This window comes from Cnephaeus nilssonii, assembly GCF_951640355.1.
Source record: "Cnephaeus nilssonii genome assembly, chromosome: 9".
Lineage (NCBI taxonomy): Eukaryota > Metazoa > Chordata > Mammalia > Chiroptera > Vespertilionidae > Cnephaeus > Cnephaeus nilssonii.
Genome location: NC_137080.1, coordinates 51,500,438 through 51,524,823, shown reverse-complemented (window position 1 = coordinate 51,524,823; position 24,386 = coordinate 51,500,438). Strand labels below are relative to the sequence as shown.

The following is a 24,386-nucleotide window of genomic DNA, read 5'->3' as shown; positions in this document are numbered from 1 at the left end:
ACACTATTATTTTCCCCAATGTATAGATGAGAAAACTGTGGTTAAGAAAGTTGCCCAAGGTCACAAAATAAGTGGCAGAACCAAATCCTGAACACAGGCAGAATCCTTGCTCTTAAACACCAAGCATGCTCCCTCTCCACTACCTCCTCTACATGGTGTTAGCTCATTTTTCACTACCAAATAGTATTCCGGTATACTTCAATCCAATGTTGGTGGGTATTTGGATTGTTTTTGGTTTTTGCTCTTACAAACAATGCTTCCTTGAATATCCTTGTCCATGTTTCTTAAGCACATGACTAAGAATTTTTCCTATATGTATACTTAAGAGTAAGACTGCTTAAGTTATTAGCAGGTTGAACTTGTGTTAGTTAAGTAATAGCAAACTGTTTTCCAATGTAATTGTATCAACCAGCTATATACAAGAACTCCCATCCATCTACATCCTTGTTAACACATGGTATTGTTAGGTTTTTTTAATTTCTGCCAATCAAAGAATGTGTATGGTATGTTATTGCGATTTTAATTTGGATGCATTTGATTATTAAACTAGTCATTTAGATTTATTTGATGAAGTGCTTAAGTATGTCATCCTTCTGTCACGTTGTCTGGCTTTTTCCTACTGATGTACTAGATTATGTATTTTTTTTTACATATTCTGGGCCAGTCCTATATATGTGCCACAAATTTCATCAACTACTTTGGGCTTGTTTTCTCACTCTTCATGTTTTAGTGAACAGAAGTTCTATTCATATAATTTTCAAACAATGAAAGTGAAGGACTCCTCATACATTTTAAACCTTTCATCCTATTATAAAAGCATTTCGTAAGTCTGCACTTAGAATCTACATATCCCTCCATTCATTGCATCTTAAGGATGGGCAAGGGTCCGGCTGGCACGGCTCAATGGTTGAGTGTCCACCTATGAACCAGGAGGTCATGGTTCCATTCCCGGTCAGGGCACATGCCCGGGTTGCGGGCTCGATCCCCAGTGGGGGACATGCAGAGGCAGCCGATCAATGATTCTCTCTCATCATTGATGTTTCTATCTCTCTCTCCCTCTCCCTTCCTCTCTGAAATCAATAAAAATAAAAAATAAAAAGGAAGGTCAAGGGACATTGTGCTGACAATGATTGATATGGAACAAAAAAGCCGATGAAATTGACATCTATAAATCATGAAGAGTGTCAACTAGCAAATTAAGGACCATTTTAGCCAATCCCACACTATTTTGAGGACATATACTAGATCTAACTCCTTTTAAAGCTTCCCAGTCCTCCAAACCTTGCTGACTCTTTTTTCCCCAACTCCTACAACACTTACCTCTACTATTCATCTTGGCTTTTGAGAACATCTTGTCATGCCCTGTACTTCAAATGCTTTATGTCCCTTTATATACATTATCACCAATATAAAACAACAATTTCCCTATAGACAGGAACCACTTATACTGGTATTGTATTCCAGTTGATTTATCCAAGAAATAATTTTAGGATATATTAAAAGAACTTCAATGTATACATCTCATGCATTAGGAAACCGTGCAAAATAAAAACATAAATTGGTTCAAGAGAAATTAAACTGAAGTTTAATATGAAGAAAACACTGGTGAAAAATATATCTGAAATGATAGGGTGGGAACAGATTATAAGGAGCTTTAAATGTTCTGCCAAAAAGAAGTTTAGACTTCTGTGGTCAGCAAGAAGGCATAGGTGATTTTTAAAGAGAGTCAATGAATCCATTCATTCATTCATTCATTCATTTAACAAATATATATTTACTAGGATTGAGCACCTTACTCAGTGCCAGACACTGGAAACAATGACCCTTGAGCTCCTGGAGCCTAAGTCACAGTGAGGAAAACAGATAATAAACAAGCAAGCAACACATATAGCATGTAAGAGGGTATAAAATCTACAGAGAAAAGATAGGAGAGGAAAGGGGTGGGGTACCTGGGGAAGGAAGGAAGTCCCTGAACTCCACAGGGCAGTCAGGGAAGGCCTCCTGGGGAAAGTGTTACTCCTCACTGTGTCCTGTGGGTTCTCTCGCCTGTTCGCATGGACCTACCAGGCTGTTGGTACATTTTAACTTCCAGAGGGCAGTTCAAAGACCCTAGTCCTCTTTCCCACCCTAGGTTCTGAACCTCCTTCTCCCCCAGATTTCTCCTCAACCACCCCATACCATCCAAACGCATTTCTGACCCAGTCAGGATCTCCAACTCCAGGCTGGACGGCAGAACCATCTCAACGTCTTGTCTTCCTTTGCTGCTATCTCTGAGCCCAGCCTCATCCCCAACCTGGCCTCTGAAGCCAGGCCTCTCTTGGGCCTTTTCCTGGTTCCTCAGAATCCAGCCTCCTTCCGAGGATGCATTCTCAGTCTCAGGCCAGAAGCTAGTCCGACTTTCCTTCTGGTTTCTTTCCCACCTGAATGACCCCTTCTAGAAACTGGCTGCTGGCAGGGATGGCAACAGTAGCAGCTGAGGCCGTTATGGGGCTATCTCCATGAGCAAGAGACCGGGGTCAGAGAGCTGCATTGTCTGGGAGCACATGGGTGCACACATATGTATGTACAGTGAGTGCATGTGTGTGCCCATGCCCAGATATGTCCAAAAACGGGGTGAGAAGGGTGTGGACATGCAGGCAGGAGCCAACAGAATCTAAGAGAACAGAGAAAAACAATGCAAGACAGGGAAAAGAAAAAGACACCTAGAAAAGGAACTCTAATAGGCAGCAAGAAACAAGGGTAAAAAGAGTAACAGGGTAGGATGAGCACTAAAAATCCCACATCCTGAGATGATGGCAAGACCAAAAAAAAAAAAAAAATCAAGTCCATCTAAAAGTGTGAAAGAGGCATGACTGACATAAAATTTGAACTAACAAAATTCTGTCAACAAATGTCCCCAACCTGAGGTGCAAAAAGGGGAGAAACCTTTTTCAAGTGAAGAATCTGCAAACCAGAGAAACGACTCCTCTGGAGGAAACCGAAATTACACTCCCCATAGAGAAAGGGGAGGCCACCTTTTATAGAAAAAGTGCCTGCCCTGGTTCTGATTGGTCCATTTCTATGCAAATGAGGAATCCAAATCATACAGTTCTGATTGGTCCAAATATTACGGTCCTGATTGGTCAGAATCAGGTATTCTGATTTGCCAGTATAGATACCGATGAGGATATGGTTGCACAGTTCTGACTGGAAGGGGCAGGTCTCAGCCCATTGGTTGAGAGACGATTCCGAGAACTCCTTTATAAGGGCCGGATGACAGAAATACAGTGCAGGAGGCTTGGTAGCTCAGTCTGTGACTTTTCCCTGAGATGCAGTACATGTGAAAGGCCTCCATCAGCAATGGCTGCTAGCCTCTGGTTATTAATTTGGGCCCACCTAACCACCAGGAGTCCTTCTTGGCAGATATACTCCTTCTCGGGGTGCACAATTCTAATTTTCAGCTTCCCTTTAAAGCTTTTATTTCCCAGATCAAGGCTAACATAGCGAGTAAGACACAAAGGCCTCTGGCCTTAGTAGCTAGGAAACAAATAACAGAACACTGCTAAAGGTGAAGTGTTTAGAAAGAAAAAAACTTTATGAATGTGAATGTATCTGTTGGTCTCATGTTCTGGAAATTCGGTTGCTTTCACTACAGAATGCAAAAAGGAAAGGCTCTTGGGTAAGACTGCTGTGGTACAGAGCTAAGATAATGATCTTGAATGGTCTGGCCAAATTGCAGGAACAACAAACCAAAACTAAACAAACAACAACCACCAAAAAACACAAGAATGCTCCCATATGGAGACGCATGTAAACAGGCTGCAAAATATGAGCATACACCTAACCCCCTGTGAGGCTCAGGGTCTCTCGGCAGCCCCTCGGCAGGGGAAACGAGGCTGCACCCCCCTTCCTGTGATAGCTGCTCCTTCTCCACCGTGCCTTTTCCTCTGACTCGAATTTTCTGTGAGCCTTCCTCTTGGGATCCTCTGGCAATGACTCACAGGGCAATAGGGCCAGTCAGCAATACCACAGCCCTCCGCAATACATGCTGTGTAGGAGGCAAGCCGCTCGGTGGACTGTCATCCGTACCAGCTTTTTCCTTTCTCTGTTCAGGGAGGATTTGCTTTTCAGCCACATTTCCCTCAAAACACATCCCTGTCAGGAGATGCTTACTGCACAGATTTCTAAACGATGAAATGATCTGAGTTTGGCTCCGTAGTCATAACGAAACTAAAAACAGTAAGATGAAAAAACAATACTGTGAGCATCACACCTACAAAAAACAACTTTATACTTGGGTGATATCAAGAGATCAGAAAAAAAAATGCTTAAACTAATATTTTCCAACCTTTCACTAACAGCTAGGGCTAAAACCACATGTTTTGAAGGTCTTGCACTGTGTTATTATTAGAAGTCACAATTCTATTGATACTGATGAGTCATTTGTATCGGCGGAAACCAAGAACTTCCATCAACATCATGTTACACACAGTCACTGTGGCTTGGCTTTTTCTTTATTACTGGTCAAAAAGGGGCTGCAGAATGCTTATTGAAGCTAAAAAAAAAAAAACAAAAAAGAAGAAGAAGAAAAAGAAAAAGACGAAGGAGAATTCTTCAGGGTGTGCAAAGCTTTCTTTTCCCCAGCTGATCTCACTGCTCAAGACAGTTCAGGATGATTTGATCCGTTTGCAACTACAAAAGGAAGCTTATTGAGAAATCTCAAAAAAGTTACATTTCACACTGACTAATGAAAATAAACAGAGCTGAACTCCAAAAACAACAGCAAAACTATCTCTGAAATCAGATGCCAGCTTTAAAATGACCTGAGGTCAGGTGTTTGTTTGTTTTTCTTAACCTTAATAATTTGCAACGGATACCAACAAAACCTGTCATTACTTAAGGACTGGAGCCACACAAAACAACGTCCGGTTTGCCACTCGGCACCCACTCTGCTGCTTCCCTATTCAAGACGCACTCTCCTCGCCCAGGGAGAAGTGGGTCAGGTTTCGGTTACACCAAGAAAGCCCAAGTTAAAGGTTCATGAACGTTCCTTCTGGTGCTAAGAAGAAAGCAACAGCATATTCCCTTTCCCGTATTGCCTCTCCTTTCCCTTCTCCCCTTAAAGAGTCCCAGAAACTTAAAATGAAGTAAAAATCTATTTTCCTGAGAGAGTTCCAGAAGTGCTGATTCTAATGCAGTCTCTACAAAGGTAGACATCTGTCCAGTTTCTACCCTGCAACCAGAAGGCTGTGTCTGGCTGCTGGAAGAAGGGAACCCAGCTCAGCAGTGACCACAGGTCTGAAAATAGCCTTCCAGCGGCTAAACCGCCTGGTGCTCTCCCAGGGCAGCGCTGGCACTGTGGGCAGTTGACAGTCAGGCCAGCTGAGCACTGCACCAGCCGCATGAGTCAGCAAGCACTTCTGGTAGGAAACTGCTGACAGGCTAAATTACTCTTGCATATAGAAGGTGCACACACCTACCGGGCAAAAACAAAAACAAGGTACATGCAAATTAGCACACAGGAGCCTCTCTACCCTTGCATAGTTCCTATTCTCCAAGGTTAAACCAAAAATATAAATAATCTATGTGGCTATTTAAGAAGTAGTAGGAGCAACAGACAGTAATTAATAGTGGTCATAAACAAACAACTCTGTGTTGTGATGTGTGGAACAGCTGTGTTCGAATCTCACAAGCTAGTTAATTTTAACTGGTTTTAATTTTAACTGGATTTAACTGTTTTTCCTCCCTTCTGAAAAATCAAAATAGTTGCCATATCGACCACAAGAACCGGTAACAGACAAGCACAGTTCCTGTTTTTCAGAGGGGACTTACTTTCAAACCCACAATATCAAGATGCTTAACATAAGTGGAAATTTAAAATGTATTGTTTGATGTGGGAGACTGAAACCTGTACACTAATTCAGATCCCACAAACGTTATGGAGTGGTGACATCTCAGGCTTTATCCTATGCGTCTTTCATCTTTGTTCTCTCGTTTAACACAGAATCCAAAAAATCTGCAGGAACACTGGTTGTCTGGAACTCAGAACACATTTTCCCATAGAAACGATGCCATGCCAATGACGTGATGTTCCAGGATATTCCGTGAAAGTGTCTCAAATTTTAAAATATGAGTGAGAGGTTAAATTTGCAATTTAAAAAGAAAAAGCGATACTTTAACAATAGTTCCAAAACTAAAGAAAAAACTATTGATGGCCTGTTTGAGAAAATGTCTAACTAGAGGAAGATGAGGGGACGGTCTTCTGAGTGAGACTGTGGACTAGGTCTTCTTCACTCTGGTTCTTTAATAGGGCTTAATGGTTAATTTTACTTTAAAATGCATGGCGTTCCCCTAATATCATTAGAACAATCTTATTATTTATCAGTTGTGATCCCCCCCAAAAAAATGGATCAAAAGTAAGAGAAGTAAAAATGAAGAGGGCGTGCAAGAGGCAACTGATCGATGTTTCTCAGGAATGTTTCTCTCTCTCTAAATCAATAAAAACATATATATTTTTAAGAGTTAAAAGAAAGCTGATGAACAAAATAGATCCAGAGACATAGAAGCATGGAACTGATAAGGAATCTCAGAGGGAAGGTGTGTTGGGGGAGGGGGGGAAGTTGTTGGGCGGGTGAGGGGGATTAACCAAAGAACTTATATGCATAACCCATGGACATAGACAATAGTGCAGTGAAGGCCTGGGGGGAGGATGGTGTGAGGTGAAGGGGGTCAATGGGGAGAAAAAAGGGACATCTGTAATACTTTCAACAATAAAGATAACATTTTAAAAATATATATTTTTATTGATTTCAGAGAGGAAGAGAGAGGGAGAGAGAGAAACATCAATGATGAGAGAGAATCACTGATCGGCTGCCTCCTGCACGCCCCACATTGGGGATTGAGCCCACAATCCAGGCATGTGCCCCTGACCAGAATCGAACCCAGGGCCCTTCAGTCCTCAGGCTCTATCCACTGAGCCAAACCAACTAGGTCTAAAGATAAAAAATTTTAAACAAGTTAGAAGAGAAAAAAGGAAGGAAGATGGGCTACAAAGAGGGGATACCAGAGAGGAACAGAAAGAAATAAGGTCAGGCAGGAAGGAAGGCATGGGGGAGATAATGAAACTACGAAGACGAGGGAAAGTAGGAATAGAGAGAATTCCCCCACTAGACAATGCACTCCCAGAGAGGGGAGAGGGGGAGAGGGGAGACTCTTCTCATCAGGCTAGAAGCTCAGTGATCTGACCCACAGCAAAGGAAGCATGAGCTAGGGAGTCCATTAGGACAGTTCCAGAGACTAGCACTAGATGGCGCCATCAACTCAACATGGCATGGTTGCTGGAGACATTTGAGGTGGGCGAAGGGTAGTATGGAAGGCAGATCAGACTCCCCACAACTGGGTATTATTTAGCAGGCAACACTTCTACCTAAAATAAGCATGGTTTCATTAATCAATCAACCTCTGCAAATGTCCAGATGTCACCAACATCCACAGGATGGGGCATACCAATTTTGAAATTAATTTATCAACTTAGTTTTTATCAATAAAACTGTGGGTTGAGGATGAAGATAAGTGAGAGCCACTGCTTCCCCCCCCCTTTTTTTTAAATTCAACATTTAAAGATAATAGAGTATTTCAGGTTCACTGCTACTGACTAACAGACAAAAATTCCTAATTATAGACCCAGTGACTTCCCCTGAAGCTCTGTTTAAATGTCAAATAACACACAATCTTGCTATACAGGTTTATGTGAGTAGATCAGTGTCTGGCAAGGGGAAAGTGATGCTCACTGACAAACAAACATATCATTACATTAAAAAGCATCTGCCCTTTATACCTTTAATATTACAGTGGTTTATATCCTCTAATCTGCTTGCCTATATTCTCTGTCCAAGGTTGGGTTTATAAACAGCCCTCTCTCCGCTCAGAAATGTTCTCCCATCACCAGGCTACCAGTGTGTGGAATTCTACTATTTCTCATTTTTAGCGTTTTATTCCTTTGGCTTTGTCTCCTATTAATATGCTGATTTTTCACAAAGAAGTAATTCACTAAATATGTTCCATTATTTATACCCTAGTAAAACGTTTTTCATAAAATCCTTTCCTGAGATAGGTTTTGAAAGGGAAGTGGGGCACTAGTTAAGGGCACTGGGTGGTCAAAAGGCAGCAAAGAGCAGAGTGAAGGACAGAAAGAAGCCACGGGGAGAACTGAGAGCAAACCTTGCCTGGCTTCTTCATGCCTGCAGCAAAGATCATCACCCCTGATGCTGATCTTCCCAAGAAGATACAAGAAAACGAAGAGTTAAATCTACGTTTGTTTACACTTTCCTCTGGCTGAATGGGTAATAATATCCTTTAGAGTTCATTTAATTTTTTTTTCACAGTTTGACTCTTCAGGACTCATTCTTTTGCATAATATGGAACCTTGAACCCATGTAGACATTCCACAAATCAATGCAAGTAATGCTCGTACTAAATCAGCGGCTTTAATTTAAGTTCATCATTGTTTGCATTGATATCTTTATGCACTCATCTGCTTGATTTTTTTAATCACTTAAAACTTCCAACAGTGACACACTAAGCATCCTCCCACTTAGCCATCTCCAAAAGTTGAACTAAATACTGAAAAATGAGCACAGTACATTCATGCACTCGATCTTTTCCTAAATTGAGCTATAAATGGACACTTAATGTTCCAGCAGCTCCCAAGAAAAATGCCTCCTGACTAAAGACGAGGGTGTCTGCCCAGGACAGAGCTCAGTCAGCATTCCAAACAGTGACCCTGCAACCTCGAGGTAACTGGGGTCACTGCCAAAGCTGAGTCCTCTAAAACCATTCAAATATCTGGTTGAGAGTTGCAACATGCTAATCTGGCAAGATAATCTCTTCCTGAAATTGACTAGAATGAGAGCAAAGGTTACCTGCTTTTATCTGTTACTAGTGGCTAATATTTCTAATTAGAAGCTCTAATGAATTGAGTCTGAATGAAATTCTTCCTCCACAGTAGAATAATCAACCTATTTATAGGAATGGTTTCTTTCACCTTTTCTACCTCATCAGAAAAAACACCTAAAAAACCAAAAAACAAATTTTTCACGTAACAAGGGGGAAGGAGTCTGAACTACAGGAAAACCTCGGGAACAGAGCCAGGGGACTCATGTTCTACTTAGTTCTTCTTTTGTCTTTACATGTCATCACTTCCACTTTCTGATCCCCAAATGGACACTTAGACCTGAGGAATGTCATTTTAGAAAGTGAGCCGTGTGAAAGATAGGAGATACATTCACTCAAGGTCACTGAGAAATTATTTTATCTTTCAGAGAGACATCAACAAAACAGCCAATGTTTTGGTGAATTGGCCTGTATTTCCACTTCTGAGAACTGCTGGAGAGCCTTGGACCTCCAGTGAAGAGGAGGAGAGAGGGGGCGGATCGGCCTGGTGGATACAGAGCAGGCTGCAGCCCTCAAACACCTAGTTTCCAACCCCAGCTCCACCACTCATTAGCTGGGCGACATCTGTCCCTTGGCTTCTAATGATCACACCTAGCTCTGGATTGTGTCCAGGACTGAATAAATTAATCTGAGTAACATACAGGAAGCTCCCAACACAGGTTAGCTACCATCAAAGAAAAAGCAGGCGTTTTAGTTACCACATAGTCAAATTTGTTTTAAGTAGACACTGCTCGCACTCCTAAATTGTGCCAAGAATAGCCTAAAAAAATCTTCTTGGTCTGCAGAGCCTCCAGACCCTAGTGCCCTGGGGGAGGCAGGGGCTTCAGAGGAAGCTGGACTCACACCTGCACGGAAGGAAGATCCTTGCCTGGGTCCTAACATACCAGCCAACTGGGAGGGGAATGTCTGTGTAGCCTCTAGTCATTCCAACATTGTCCAAAGGACCCTAAATAGGTTCACAGTCAGAATGCTAACTTGCATGTTTTTCCACGTATAAAAACAAACAGTATTCTTGGCAATTAACAATTCTGTTTCTACCAGGCTCTGAAGACACAGGTAAATAAATCAATTCTGGACTCTGTATACAAGAACCATTTTTTGCCAAACTGGCCCAAAGGGTTATATCATGGTTTATGCAATACTCCAAAGGGCCAAAGACAGTAGCGAACTAATAAGATCAGGAGGCTATGGAGAAAGAGGAAGCCCTAAGTTTTAGATGGGCCCTGATGGCAGCTGACTCTGCAATTCTTCAGGGAGTGCTGCCTCAACCTCCCAACCAGTTCACATTCCCCCGTTACACTCCCTGCTGCACGGAAACCTTTCCTTCAGGGAACATGCAATGGGTTACCTGTTGCTCTCTGGTTAACGTCCTCCCTCCTACTAGATGGCATGCTTCCTGAGGGCAGGGATCAGGACTGGGTTTGCTCCCCACCAGCCCACGACTGGCTAACACCATGCCTGCCACATAAGAGATACTCAGTGTATGTTTGTTTAGTGAATGAATGAGGCCTCTGCCTCTAAAGAATGGAATTTCTGGACACGTGGCCCATTTGGCGGTGCCCATTAACTTCCGCTGCTTAGGAGAATACAGGATGGGAAGGAAACAAAAACAGCCAATCATCTGTGGCTACGGGGATACTAAGGACACTTGCTGAGTGTGTTCCTTCTCTTTGCTTTCCTACTTATTGAATGGAAATAAGCAAGCTGGGCTCTCTCCTCTTAAAACTCCAAGGTGAGAGTCCAAGCCATCTGTGGGTTAGACTCGCAGAGAGTCCTGAAGAAACTCCTGGAGCATCTGCAGAAAGTGATGGGACAGAGAAGGATGATGCGAGACTGGAACTGATGGAGGGTTTGGAAACGCAAAAAGCTTTCTTCTGAGACTGACCTGGAGCCAGCTGCAGGCTCAGGAAGGAAGGAAGACAGTAACAAGAAGTAGGGGAGGCCTGGAAAGTGGAGGATTTACATGCTCAGAAGAAAATGAAAACTGAGACAGCCCGCTCTCAGAGACATCACAGTGTGTCCTACAGCCTTCATCCTTCGGGAGAGGAACAAAAGGGTCAGGGAGGAAAGGCACACATCTCAGAACCAAAGGACAATTTATTATCAGGCTAAGGAACAAAAGAGAAGTTAACCAGGGAATAAGCTGGAGAAATGGTGATTATGAAGTCACTGGGGAAGACTGAGACATTTTGGCTGTAATTCCAATGACTACAATGAACGAGTACGTGAAATGCTTTCAGATTGGGGAGATTTATTATTTTGGAAAAAAAATAGCTCAAGGAAAACAAAGGAGAAATTCCTGCCTGATTTTTGAAGCAGTGCCACTAGTAGGACAAGGTTCAATTCCCAGATTCTTTAGAAAAGAAATGGTCCTTGAAAAGGACATGGTGGTGATTCTGAGGATACTTCCAGCGTTAGGGAAGCTGAGTAGCATGCTGATGGAAAGGTTAAGTTTCCGTTTCAGGTAGACTGACATTTGAAATTAACAAAAAAAGGAGGGGGGGGGGGGAGTAAAAGGAAAAACCTTGAATTGACAAAGAAAGAACTACTTTTCTATTAAATGTCACCCCAGGCCCCCCACCCCCAAAATGAGTAATATTCTGGGCAATCTTACTGAGTTTACAAAATGCATCAGGTTTCAGTTGGGCCTTGAACAATTTGTAAATATTTACGTAAAATGTAAAGTTGGGACAGGAATAGGTCACACACTGTCACTGGTAATCCAGGAGCAATTTTCGTCGTTCCCAAGGCCTCGGCGCTGCTTTTCCTAACACAGCTCCAGGTGTGCCAAAAGTTACCTCCTTCTCAGGGGAAATGCCAATTCTTGCAGCTAGCACCGACTTCGGAGCTGCTGGTGTCTCTGATAGGGTCATGTGTCACTGGAGCTTCTTGGCTATCCAGATAGAGAAAGGAGAGGCACAGGGAGGCAGAAGTAGTGATTGCTGTCTGAATCGCAGATTTTGACAAATCTGTTCATCTTTTATTTTCTGTTTCTTGTACATGAGGATAGGGACTCGGTTCTCTGTATGCTGTGTTCTCTACCCCACGCCCAGTCATTACCTCAGGGCCAGATTGTGTATATAGGATGACAAATAACCCTTAGACAGTCAAGAAAATACTCATTCCATTTTGATGACATTCTTTTCAACATAACATGAGAAGGTTCCTCTTCTGCGGAATGGGCGCCACGCCTACTTCACAGCTTTCCTGTGAGGAGTCAGTGAGTTACATGTAAAGTTGTTAGCACTGTTTCTGGCACATGGTGAGCATTCAATAAATCACAGCTATTATTTTAGTGGGTGCTTTCAAATGTCAAATTTTCATGGAGGTCCTCAGGCATTAAGTAGCCAAGGTACCCCATCTGGTCCATAACAACTAAATAGAGGGCAGATGGTTCGAAAGCAATGAATGATTTACCTGCAGAGGACCCCATAGTGCCACCCCTGGTATTAATTTTTGGTCTTTCAACTTGTATTCTCTGTTAAAGAGAAAGCTATCAATCCCTGAGTGGGACTCAATGTTGATTCAAGTTTTGCTTTTCTTATATCTTTCAATTTCCCCAACAGCTGTAATCATTCACTTGGTGGAGACTCACAAACCATCTACTATGTGCCAGGCCTTTAGAAAATGGCTACATACAGAAATATTAAACAATAAGATGTATTAGCCCATTTAATGTTCTCATCCAAAATTTAAAAAATTTTGATCCAATGTTTTTAAAAATTAGGGGATTCCACATAAAAATCTAGATATCCAGCTTCCCTTGGAAAAAATCAGACAATGCAGCAACACAAAGCCAGTATTCCCACCCATTCCTGCCTGGCAACAGTCAACAAAAAGAAGCTGGGACAGGGTATCGGTTACCTGCCACTCCACCCTATGCCCCCTCCCTCACCAGGACCAGTGAAAGATAAAAATGAAGGGCTCCATGCTCAAGAATTATCAAAGATTTCAAGAAGACAACAGCAGAAGATTAAACCCAGCGTGAGGTCCTCCTGAGCAGATGAGGGGGAGGAGGGGCTCTGTGCAATGGTGCAGGTCACCTGCCCAAGAAGCTGGTCCTGCTTCTCACCCCCTCAGCCAAACAGGAAGGGTATTTAGTTATCTAAGTGTTCTGTCTTTCATTCAGCATCAGCCAGCATTTACAACAAGGCAGACACCGTAGCCCCTGAAATCTGAGGTACTAAAAGTAGGGCAGTGGTCCCCTGCACAACTGAGCTGGAGAGCCACTGGGAGCTCTCTCTCCCCTGGTTAAGGCTGGATCCATACCAGGGACACGAAGCACAAGTTAATCCAAGTAAAATTAAACTGCTCCCAACAATACAGATTGATCTGAGCCCTTTTGTTGGCATCACTGGAGCCTTGATCACAAATTCACAAGCGCTAATGAATAAGTCCCCTCGGCTGTGCAGACAGCGGGCCCAGAAGTGAAGGGCTGGTCTAGGAGAAATCTGAACATGAACCTGACCATCTGGCTCTCTGTGACTCACTTTGATCACAAAATGAATTGCAACAAATTGAAGAGCACATGGCTAGAGTTAATTGTCTCATCCGTAATCTGAACCTACTTTTAAGCAGTTATTAGTACCCTCTATCAGGTAGAAACATTTCCTACCATCACTGCAAAGTGCATTTTCCTGATGAACTGTAATGGATCATTAAATTCCATATCTGAATAACAATACTCTGCACTTAGGCAGTGCCTTTCATCCAGGGATTTCAAGGCAGTTTGCAAATAATTAAGCCCCTCACACAGCAGCCAGAGGTGAGGGACTTGCCTGAAGACACCGACTTAAAGGCATAATTCAATAGAAAGAATAAATGGCTTCCTCCCAGGCACTAGTAATACTGAAAAGTGAGAGGGGGGAGGGGAAGGTGTCCAGATTCCCTCCCTCACTTTCTGCCTTACTCCTTCTCTATGGCAGATCCTCACTGGCAACACACAAAGCACTGAGAAGTCACTAACAGGGGTGCTCGTAATTTAGCGATGAGTTCAGGCATACGCATGTATGAGGAGACTGTTCCTCAATATAACCCTGGCATATACAATCCGAACTGACATTTCAATCCACCTGCAGAGTCGACAGATACCAGAAGAATTAACTCAACACATTTATGATTACCAAATGGCAAACCTAAAAGCCTTCCAAAATCCAGAATGAAATTAACTGCTCTACACAAATAAAGTATGCTTTAACAAAAGTACTTTATTCCATGATTGTGTATGCCATTTCTGGGACTCCTGTCTGAATGATATTGAAGTTTCCGGAATAGCAAATAGGATGGAAGTGGGCAATCAATGCATTCCCCGCCCCCCCGCCCCCCCCCCCCAATGCATTTTTAAAACCAGAACACTAGAAGGGAAAAAAAAAATCCAGCCACTCAAAGTTCTGTGGTGAAATTATAAACTCCTAAAAACTGAATGTATAATGAAAACGCTGACAGACCTTTCACTGGAGCAGTCTGAATGCAACACTGTAATTTACCAATCGCTCTTACAGACTTACAGACTAATTCTAACAAGATGTCATTTTGACTCCCGTTTATTATTACCTGCAAGAATGAAAAGTGCCGCTTACCGGGGAGCTGCTGGAGAAGCAGGGTGGGGCAATCTCACATTTTAAGCAAGACTTTTTCTGTCTCCCCGAAACAGCCCTCTCCGCCGAAGGAGCGGCAGCCTTCCCGCTCAGCCTCTTTCAGGTCGGCCGGAGCCTTCGCAGCCCGACATGCCTTTCCTACGCGTTACATTTTAATGACCGGAGAAAACCGTTATCAGCCAACATCTCTAATTTTACTCTAAACAGACAAAAGCAACATATCTCATTAGGCATCATCTCCGCCAAGGTTCCCACTAGGCAGGAAAGGATTTTTATCTGAAGCAATGACCCTTTTTAGTTAGACTCAACGGATAACATTTACACAGAGGGCGAGGGACGGCAGCACCAGACAGAAAGTGAAAACTGAGGAACGCCGCGTCCCGCCATCCGCGGGTCCCCCGGGAGCCTGGGGGTGTGGAGTATCCTCGTCCCGATCGTTTCCCAGGGGCCGCGGGTCTCCGAGCAGAAGCAGCGAGGAGCGCCTTCCCGGGCCACAGACTAAACCATCCCGACAGCGCTGGGCTCCAACTTCCCCCAAGTTGTCAAACTCGCCCACACACGGAAGAGTGCCGGGGACACCCCGCGTATCCACGACCCACGAAGTCAGGGGAGCGCGGCCGCTTTCATAGACACACACCCGGCCCTGCCTTGCTTCCTCCCACGGTCCGAGTTCCTGCAAATCCTCGGCCAGACTGAGGTCACCGAGAAGCTGGCTAGAGTCCCCTCTCGTGGGCAGCCGGGGTAGTCCATGAGCGCCGCCCACCGCCCTCTCCAGGGGCGCTCGGCTCCTGAGCACCCACCGGGTGAGACCCACACGCGCCTCCACAGGGGGAGATGGAAAGGTGTCCCCTGGATAAACCCCTTTCCTTAGGTTGAGCTTCTGGGGCTTGTAGACTGAAGTGTGCGGGGAGAGAGAAGGGGGTGTGTGTTGCACTTTGGTTTCATGCAGAATCTTGCAAGGTTTCCCTCTCCGATGGCACGAGCCTCTCGCTCTGCCTTCCCAGGGACGCATTCCGACCACCTGGCCATTGGCTAGGAGGGGTTCCACCCAGCGTGCAGTCCGAGGTCTGCGCTGCGAGGCCCCAACCTGACTCTTCTCGGGACTCTAAACTTGGGCTTCGATGCCCCGCCAGTCTCCGTGGTTCCGGATACCCCGCGGCAAGTGACAGCTGAGCGCACCAGCGCGGCGGCCGCGGAGCTCACGGAGCAGTCCCGGGCGCCGACGCTGCAGGCAGGTGGGAGGCCATCCGGCCCCGCGAGGAAATCGCGGGCTGGGGGCCGGGGCGTCCGGGCCTCGCCGGGCCGGGAGCAGGGCCGTGGGTCTGACAGCTGCTCCGGCTCCCGCAGACGCGCGCCTCCCTCCCGCCCGCCCTCCCCACGCCTGACTTATTACCCTCTGCTCCTCCTCCCCCTGCTGTTCCAAAACACCCGTCGACGCGAACAAAATACAATGCCGCCTCGCCCGCCGTAAACAGCCCGCGAGAGAGCGCACGGTCGCGGCGGCGCGTCCGCCCGCTCGGCTCCCACCGCCTTCCCGTTCCTAGAAAAAGCCATCAAAGCGGCAGGGCGCTCGGCCGGCGGCTGCGCGCCGGGGGGACCGCGGCTCCCTTCCTGCGCCGCTTCCCCACGCCTCCCCGCGCACCCACTGCCCCCTCAAACTTGCCCCGCCACCCCGCCACCCCGCCCGGCGCCGGGGCCGGGCCCGGGGACTCACCTCACCAGAGAACTTTGCGCCCTTTTCCGCCTCCTCCTCTCGGCGTCTTCCCAGCCCGCAGCCCCCTCCCGGCGGCCGGCGCGGTGGGCGGTTCGGGGGGTCACCAAAAGCTCGAGGAGAGGACGCGCATCACATGGCAGCTGGTTCCCAGCTCCCCGAGTGTGCCGGGAGGGGGGAGGGGAAGGGTCGAGGGCAGGTCGGGGGAGCGCGAGAGCCCGGCGGCCGCGGGAGTGGGCAGGCGGGTGGCGAGGGCGGCGGCGGGCGCGGGCGCTGGCGCTGCTGCGATCGGAGCCCGAGCGTGCACGGTCGCGGCGGCGGCGGCTGCTGAGGCGGCGGCGGCTCGGCGCTGTTTGCTCCGCGCGCGGCTCGCGCTCTCCCCGGAACGCCCACACTCTCAATCGCTACATTGTTGACATTCGGGCGCTGACGTCACCGCTCCCCATTCACAATAACTTTACGGGAGCCGGGCAGCGCACCTCCCCGGCCGCTGGGGCGCCGTACGCCTGGCGACTAGCGTAAGCCGCTCCGCGAATGGCGCTCCGAGGGCCGGGGCGCGGGGCGGGGGCGGGGGCGGGGGCGGGGGCGGGCACGCGCGCTCCGCCGGCTCGCGGGAGGGGGCGCGCCTCACCCTGCCGCCGCCGCCGCGGCTCTCCCCGCTTTGTGTGGCCGCGCGGCCGGGAGAGCCCCCTGCTCCGGGCCCAGCTGACCATCTGGCTCCGTCCAGCCCGGCCCGGGATCTCGGGGGCCTGGAAAGGCCAGGGCTGGGGTCGTGTGGAGGAGTGTGGAGTGTGGAGTGTGGTGAGGGCTGGTGTGGCACGTACGAAGGGGGGCAGGGTTCTGGGCACAACACTCTGGAAGGGGAGCCAGACCTCCAGACCCAGGGTTGCTGCGATGTCTAGCGTTTCCCAGGAGGGACAAGAAAAGGTGCCACACGGGCCCCCACAAAGCCGACCCTTTGGGGTGGGGATGGGGCGAAGAAGAGTAGCTCCTGGCTGTGATGGGGACGTTTGGATCCTTGTGGAGGGCCTCAGCGTGTCCCCCCGAGGGAGCCTCCAAGTCCCCACACCAGGGTTTTAGAGGGGAAGCAAGAAGTTTCGAGCGTCAGTGAAAAGCCCTGTCTCCCCAGCTTCAGCCTCTAGCTCTACAGGGACCCAGCCTCTCTCCTGCCTCTCGATCTGGAGGCTGCCCGGGTGTCGCTCCTGCCCTGTAAGGCCATCGTGTGGCTGTCCTGTCAGAAGAAAGCCTGATGGTGGTTAAGATTTTACAGAAAGTAATTAGGACTTAGACTGAACGAACATTTGCAATAAAAGACGGTTGTGTTAGTAGAATGCTGGTGCCTGCAAATTTACCCCGCCAAGGCCAGGAAATTATGCCACGTTTCCCTGAACACCTATAACTCGGCCCCCCTGTGTACAGGCAGTATTCCATATTATTACGTGTGGTGCTGATTTTTAATGAATATTATAAAACTTTGACTCGCTCTGCTGAGAGAAGGATCATAAATCCCCCCTGTAAAATGGGCACTGGCATATGCTGAGGAAGCAGTGAAGCGCTGCCCTGGGAGTCTTGTGATATCAGCCAAAGTGTTGCTCTGAACCACCTTCGTGTGAAGACAGTTTTAAAAGGCCCCGTTTTGAATGTCTGTGTGGAAAGCTAAGCGATGGTGAAAAGGAAGCTGAGGGGCCAAGCTCATTTTTTTCTAACAGCATAGCAGAGCCTCCGTGGGTCGGTCTAGACCCCCACTGGGTGATTTTTCTCTGCTAGCCCCTCCAGTTTTCAGGTGGGGAAAAGTCTCAGAGCTAGGTGCCCTGACTGGGGGTCCGGTGCCCTTTTTGATGGAACACCCTGCTTCTGAGGTCCCTGTCTGGCCTCCTGACAAGGACAGCGAATACTGATCCCTGGTCCGCCCTGGTGAGGCCATAATCTGATGGATGGTGATGTTTCTGTATTCATCATTCTTGTAAGTATGTGAGTGTCAATGTGGTAACTTTATGCATTTTAATAAGCACCGCTACATGTTTTTCTCACAAGAGCCAGGCTTGAGAAGATCCCTAAGAGTGTCATGTAAATTCATTTCTTTTCAAGCAGGCCATGGCTGCCTGGCTGTGAGTGGAGTTGGGCACATCAGCATTTGGGGAAGGAGAGTGGGGTGGGGGGGGGGGGGGGGTTGGGGAAGGCTGCTGCAAGCTGACCTTGCCACCTTGTTTCTGGTCCCAAGTGGCTATAACAAAGGCTATGCGGTCGTTTCAATTCACTTGCCAAAGATGCAAGCCGGAGCGTTTTCAGTTTGAAATCCTTAAGTATGAGATGGGACAGCAATTAGAGATGAAAAAACAAAACAAAACAAAAAATCAACGAATGCAACCATGATAGGTTGTATTATCTACTCATTCAAGGAGGTTGAATTAGGACTAGCTGACCTCGAAGACCACATCCAGTACCGCAGTCACGTGCCCCTGTGGCTGGGAAAATGACAAAATCTTTGCCTTAGAGGAGCTTAAAGTCCAGTAGGGGGTTAATTCTTTCATTTTATTTTCAAATTTAGAAGTGGGTTATTTGAGTTAAATCCTGTAAAACCTATTCAGAATTATATGCACTTTGGATGGTAAGTCAAGTACTGGACACTGTTTTCACAATATGACCACAGGGATGAGGCTGTGGTCTGCCTTAGCACCCTCGTCGAGAATGTTTGCTGGCCATTCCTGGGGTTTGTGGTGCTGCTCTGGGCACTTCAGGCATTTACAATGAGAAACAGATGCAGGTCCTTCCTTCTGTGTATTCATGGCAGTAACTTGAGTAGAGGTCAACTTATTTCCCATGCCTGCAACAGTCAACCTTCTCTGATATACTTTTCCTACATAATTACATGTGTTTGCTGGTCCAGAACATGGACTTCATCTGTAATACATTTCTAAGCAGGATATAATTTCCAAGACGATAACTTTGTATTATAGCATTGAAGTCCGTAAACTTTACTTCTATAAATCACCTTGATTTTATAAAATAGGAAAAATTAAAATATCCTGGAAACAAAAAGAGGAGGAGAGGAAGACAAAAGAAAGAAGCAAGTAGTTCTGGGGTCTTCAATTTTCTTGCTCCCCAGCATCCTGTTACAGTATTTGATGATGTAGGCAGAACAGTAGGCAGAATTTTAAATACGGTACCTTGAGTAAGACATAGCAGGGCAAAGTTAGCAACCAATGAGAGCGATCAGAGTGGGATGTTTAGAGGGAGAATGCCAAAGCCAGGAGGAGCCAACATAGTGAAGGAAGTTCTGTTAAGAAGAAACTGAATTTTACTCACTGGACAAATTCCTCGGAATTATGACTAAGGTTTATTATTTAAAACCCAGAGGTTTTGAAGTGTACCTTAGCCATAAAACCTCAGCTATTACGGCACTGGTGACACTTGGGAGAACTGATGAAATTTGAATAATTTCAGATGGTGATTTGTTCAACAATTATTGAGCCACCTGTTATGTAGCAGGCACTGTTCTACAAGGTGGGATGTAGGATTCTTAAGTTAGTGATGACATTGGGATGAGGAGGGAGACAGACAATAACCCGAGTCTCCTATCTATCTATCTATCTATCTATCTATCTATCTATCTATCAATCATCTATCTGGTATGTTATCACATGCCATGTAGAGTATGGAGGTGAAGAGAGCTGTGAAAGCAAAGTAAGGAGCTCAGGAGTGACAGGGGTGGGGCTATTTTTAGATGGGGTGTTTGGGTCAGGGACGACAACCCTGAGGAGAGGACATTGGGCAGAGATAGGAATGAAGTTATGGGACAAGTTCTGTAGCTGTACTGGGGGAAATCTTTTTAGGTATGAAGAAAAGCAAGTGCAAAGGCCCTGAGGCAGATTAAAGTTGGCATGCTCCAGGGACAGCAAAGAGGTCACTGTGTTTAATGCAGAAGAGCTAGAAGATGACTAGCAGGAAATGATGCCAGAGGGATATCCAACAGGCTTATATTTTAGGGGGAAATGAAAGACATTTATAGGGGTTTCTTCAGAGAAAGGACATGGCCTGGCCTTGACTCCTAAAAGAGCATCCTGTGTGTTCAGTGGAAGGAAGTACAAGAGTGGGAGCACAGAGACCAGGTAGAGGAATAGAAATAGACTAAAAGAGAGGTGATGGCAATTTGGACTACAATGATAACTGTAAATGGAATCTAGATATACATTCAAAATAAACCAGACAGGACGTATTAATTCAATTGTGGGATGTGAGAGAAAGAGGAGTCAAAGGAAATTATGGATTTTGGCCTGAACAGGTGATGATGGTGATTCTACTTACTGATATGAGGAGGAGCAGGTAAGTGGGAAAAGCTCCAGTGTTTGGGTTTGGATATAGTAAATTTCTGATGCCCATCAGACATCTAAGTGGAAAAGTTGGACAGGCAATTAGACATGGGAATCTGAGCTTCAGGAGAGAGGTCCAGACTAGAGATAGAAATCTGTGTGTCATCAGCATGGAGAATCTGGGAACATGGGTAGGGAAGAGAAGAAATCTGAGGATTGAGATCTGGGGCACTCTAACATTTAGAGGTCAGAAGATGAAGAGAAGAAGAAGAGAAAAGAGAATGCTTTGAGAAGCAGAGAGTAATTGGTTGTGCCAATGCTGCTGATGGGTCAAATAAGATGAAAACACATCAATGACTTTTAAATTTGATGTCTTTGACAGAAAGGAGTGGTAGGAACTAACCCTGCTAGAGTGGGTTTGAGAGAGAGAGAGAAAGAGAGAGAGAGAGAGAGAGAGAGCGAGAGAGAGCGAGGAAGTGGAAGCAATGGGTGTAGACCGCTCTTTAGAGGAGCTTTGCTATGAAAGAGGAAATGGGGAAATAGGTAGAGGGTCCTGTGAGAAATTAGAGCTTGGTGGGAATAGTCCTGTCAAGAGGGAAAAACAGTTGATGTAAAGAGGAGGGATAACTACGGGAGTGAAGTTCTGGAGTCAGAGAGTGAGCCTTATTTAAGGGTAGGGCTGGTTCATCCCTAGCAACATGAGGGAAGTTATGGTGGGGACGGGCGGGGAGGCCGGGTTGTGGTGGTGGGAAATGTGGGGTGCCCTTGTCTGAGTGATTCTGTTTTCTTAGTGGACTAAGAAGTGAGATCATCAGCTGATGGTGGAGGAGGGAAGGCTGTGGGAGAGAGAAAATATTTCAACTAGAGCAGGGGCAAGCAGGGCTACGGGGCAGCACAGAGAAAATTGAGGGTTACTACTAGAGTCTATAGGCAAGCCAATGCCAAGAAAATTTATTTCTTATTGTACAAAATCTCATGCAAGTTTTGAAAAATAATCAGGGTATTTCATACTAGAGAGCATTGTAATTTTCCAGTGTAACGAGGCTCACGCAACAATTTTACTTCCAGCTATTATTAAATTGGGCTGGCAGCCCTTTCAACTACTTATTTCTCTTATTTGTTCCATATCTTCATCTCCCTCAAAGATCACACTAGTTCCTAAGAAGGAAGTTGGAAATAGTCTTTTAACAGGAAGGATAGTCTCATATAATTATCTATAGTGACATAGCCCAAGACCCGCTTCTACAATAAAGAATAGGTGCCACTATTATCTAAAAATTTAAATGATATAAAATCAACTAATTCTTCAACATGCATGATTGAACATCTAATGTACTGATGAGAAAACATTGGATCCTATTTTCAAAGAACTTAAAAATTTCTAGGTGGTAGTCAAAACTAATATAAATAAACCTACTGACAAATATTCTAACAATTTTATATTTAATTACCTTTATTAATTATTTGATGAATTGCTCATAATTAATAACATTTAAAAGTATTTACACAGAAATTATATTTATGGGAATATATACTAATGAAAAAATTAAGAATGTACAGAAAGATTTTTTGTATAATGGCAAAAAGAAGTGAAAAAGTCTAAATGCCTTACAGTAGAAGATTGCCTAAATAAATTGTGATTCATATATAAAATTGATTGCCATCGCCCAGCGGGCAAGGCTCAGTGGTTGAGTGTCGACCTATGAACCAGGAGGTCACAGTTGGATTCGATTCCTGGTCAGGGCACATGCCAGGTTGTGGGCTTGATTCCCAGTGTGGAATGTGCAGGAGGCAACTGATCAATATTGATGTTTCTATCTCTCTCTCTTTCTCTTCCTCTCTCAAAAAAAACTTAATAAAAATACATGTTTTTAAAATTGAATGCCATGTATTCATCAAATAAGATGTTAATGAAGTATGTATATTGACATGTTAATGTTTTATCAGTAAATTTTTAAAACAATTTGCAAAAAGCATGAGTCCATTTGTGGAAAATTGTCTAAGTGTGCATAGAGAAAAGTCTGCAAGGATATATACACAGTGTTAAAGTGGTTCTCTCAAGATGAAGAGCTTATGAGTGGTTTTTCTTTTTTGCTTAACTGGTTTTAAACATTTTTTTCTCTAATATAAATGTATTACTTCTGTAATAAAGAAAGCCAATAAAAGTTATAAAATTCAAGATGTGTGTAATTAAACTCTAATAAGAACTTAAGTGTTGTAGGTGTTAAGAGGGGAAAAAAATTTATGAGGGTTGGAACAGCCAGGAAAGGTTTCACTGAGAAGGTGAAATTTGAGTTGAATGTCAAAGCTGGGAAGGAGTCAGACAGGAGGAAAAGTGGCTGGACATTCAACATAAGAGGATCCCCAGAGGCTGGACTTTGGTCTGACCAAAGCATCCCCGTATTGGAGAGTTGGGCAAGAGTAAGACATGACAGCAAGAAGATAGGTCAGAAGTTGAAGGTATGGGCACCCCTGCCTGCTGGCTAGCAAGGAACACTAGTACCACAGCAGAGAAGGGCCATTGTTATGGTGATTTGTTTTTTCAAATTATAAGGTTTTTCTTTCTTTCTCCTCCCATTAACCAAGACCTGTTAGAAAACAACCATTTTTTCTTCCTGTCTTCATTTTTTTCAGGCATTCCTTGAGCACACGCAGACTATGTACAAGCACTCTTCCGGCCTCTGGAGACACAGCATGCATGGCGGGACCTTCATACTCCAGGAGCTTCGTAGGGAAGATGGACAGGTAAACAAGTCATCACAGCCACACTAAGGGCCCAAATAGGGCAACAAAGGGCATCCAACAACTAGTCAGCCTAGGAGAGTTTGGAGACGGCTTCCCAGAGAGAGCCAGCTGAGCTACATTCTGAAGGATGAGGATGTTTTGTTAAAAGAAGAGGTTGGAAGGTCATTCTAGGTGGGAAAGTTGGAGTGGTGAAAGTGCAGGGATTGCAGACAGTTAGAAGTAACAGCCAGTAGCCCTAGCCAGTTTGGCTCAGTGGATAGAGCATCGGCCTAGGGACTGAAGTGTCCCAGGTTCGATTCGGTCAAGGGCATGTACTTTGGTTGCAAGCTAAATCCCCAGCCCTGGTTGGGCGCATGAGGGAGGCAATCAATCGATGTGTTTCTCTCACATCGATGTTTCTCTCTATCTCTCCCCTTCCTTTCCACTCTCTAAGACTTAGAGTCTAAGTCAATGGAAAAATATCTTCAGGTGAGGATTAACAAACCGACCAACAAACAAAAAACACAAACAAAGAAATAAAAGCCACTAGCAGAATATGGGACTAGAAATGTTGACATGGACCAGAAGTGTGAAGATTTAACTTTATCCATAGGGTGTAATGCCCCTTGAACTTTTCTAGGGAAGTGCTTGAAATGGCAGAGAAGATAGAATGCTAATCAACTAGGATCCAGAAAATGGGCCCAAATTGCCTTCTCTACGCTCAAAATGTGTTTGAATTCTCCTGTGATATGTTCAAAATTCAACTGAACGTATATTGTTCTCTATATTGTATATGGGTTGATTTTACTGTAAAATCTTTTTAAATAATCTGTGACTGTCAGGATTAAAAATTACTCTCCTACACTCAAAATCTTTGATTAAAATTGATTCACTGCAGGAAAATGCTCTCAGTTTATCTTGTGTGGTCACAGTTCCCCAGAGACACTGGAAAGACTGGCTGAATGTCCTTTCTTCTCTCTCTCTCTCTCTCTCTCTCTCTCTCTCTCTCTCTCTCTCTCATTCTTTCTTTTTTTGTAAATTATAGTGACAGTCAGTTATCCGTTTTATTCAGCAAATTGGCAAAATTTTATTTTTGTATTCCCATCCCTATAT

General features: G+C 45.2%; 1 protein-coding gene across 4 annotated transcripts in view; it reads right to left on the bottom strand.

The window, feature by feature from the left end:
• BACH2 (BTB domain and CNC homolog 2) overlaps nucleotides 1-16,730 on the bottom strand; it is a 332,743-nt gene extending 316,013 nt beyond the window's left edge. For all 4 annotated transcript variants that reach the window (XM_079779974.1, XM_079779973.1, XM_079779972.1 and 1 more), the window contains exon 1: nucleotides 16,243-16,730. The gene's annotated coding sequence lies outside the window, so the exon portion shown is untranslated. The remainder of the gene's footprint in view (nucleotides 1-16,242) is intronic.
• Between the last annotated feature and the right edge of the window lie 7,656 nt (nucleotides 16,731-24,386).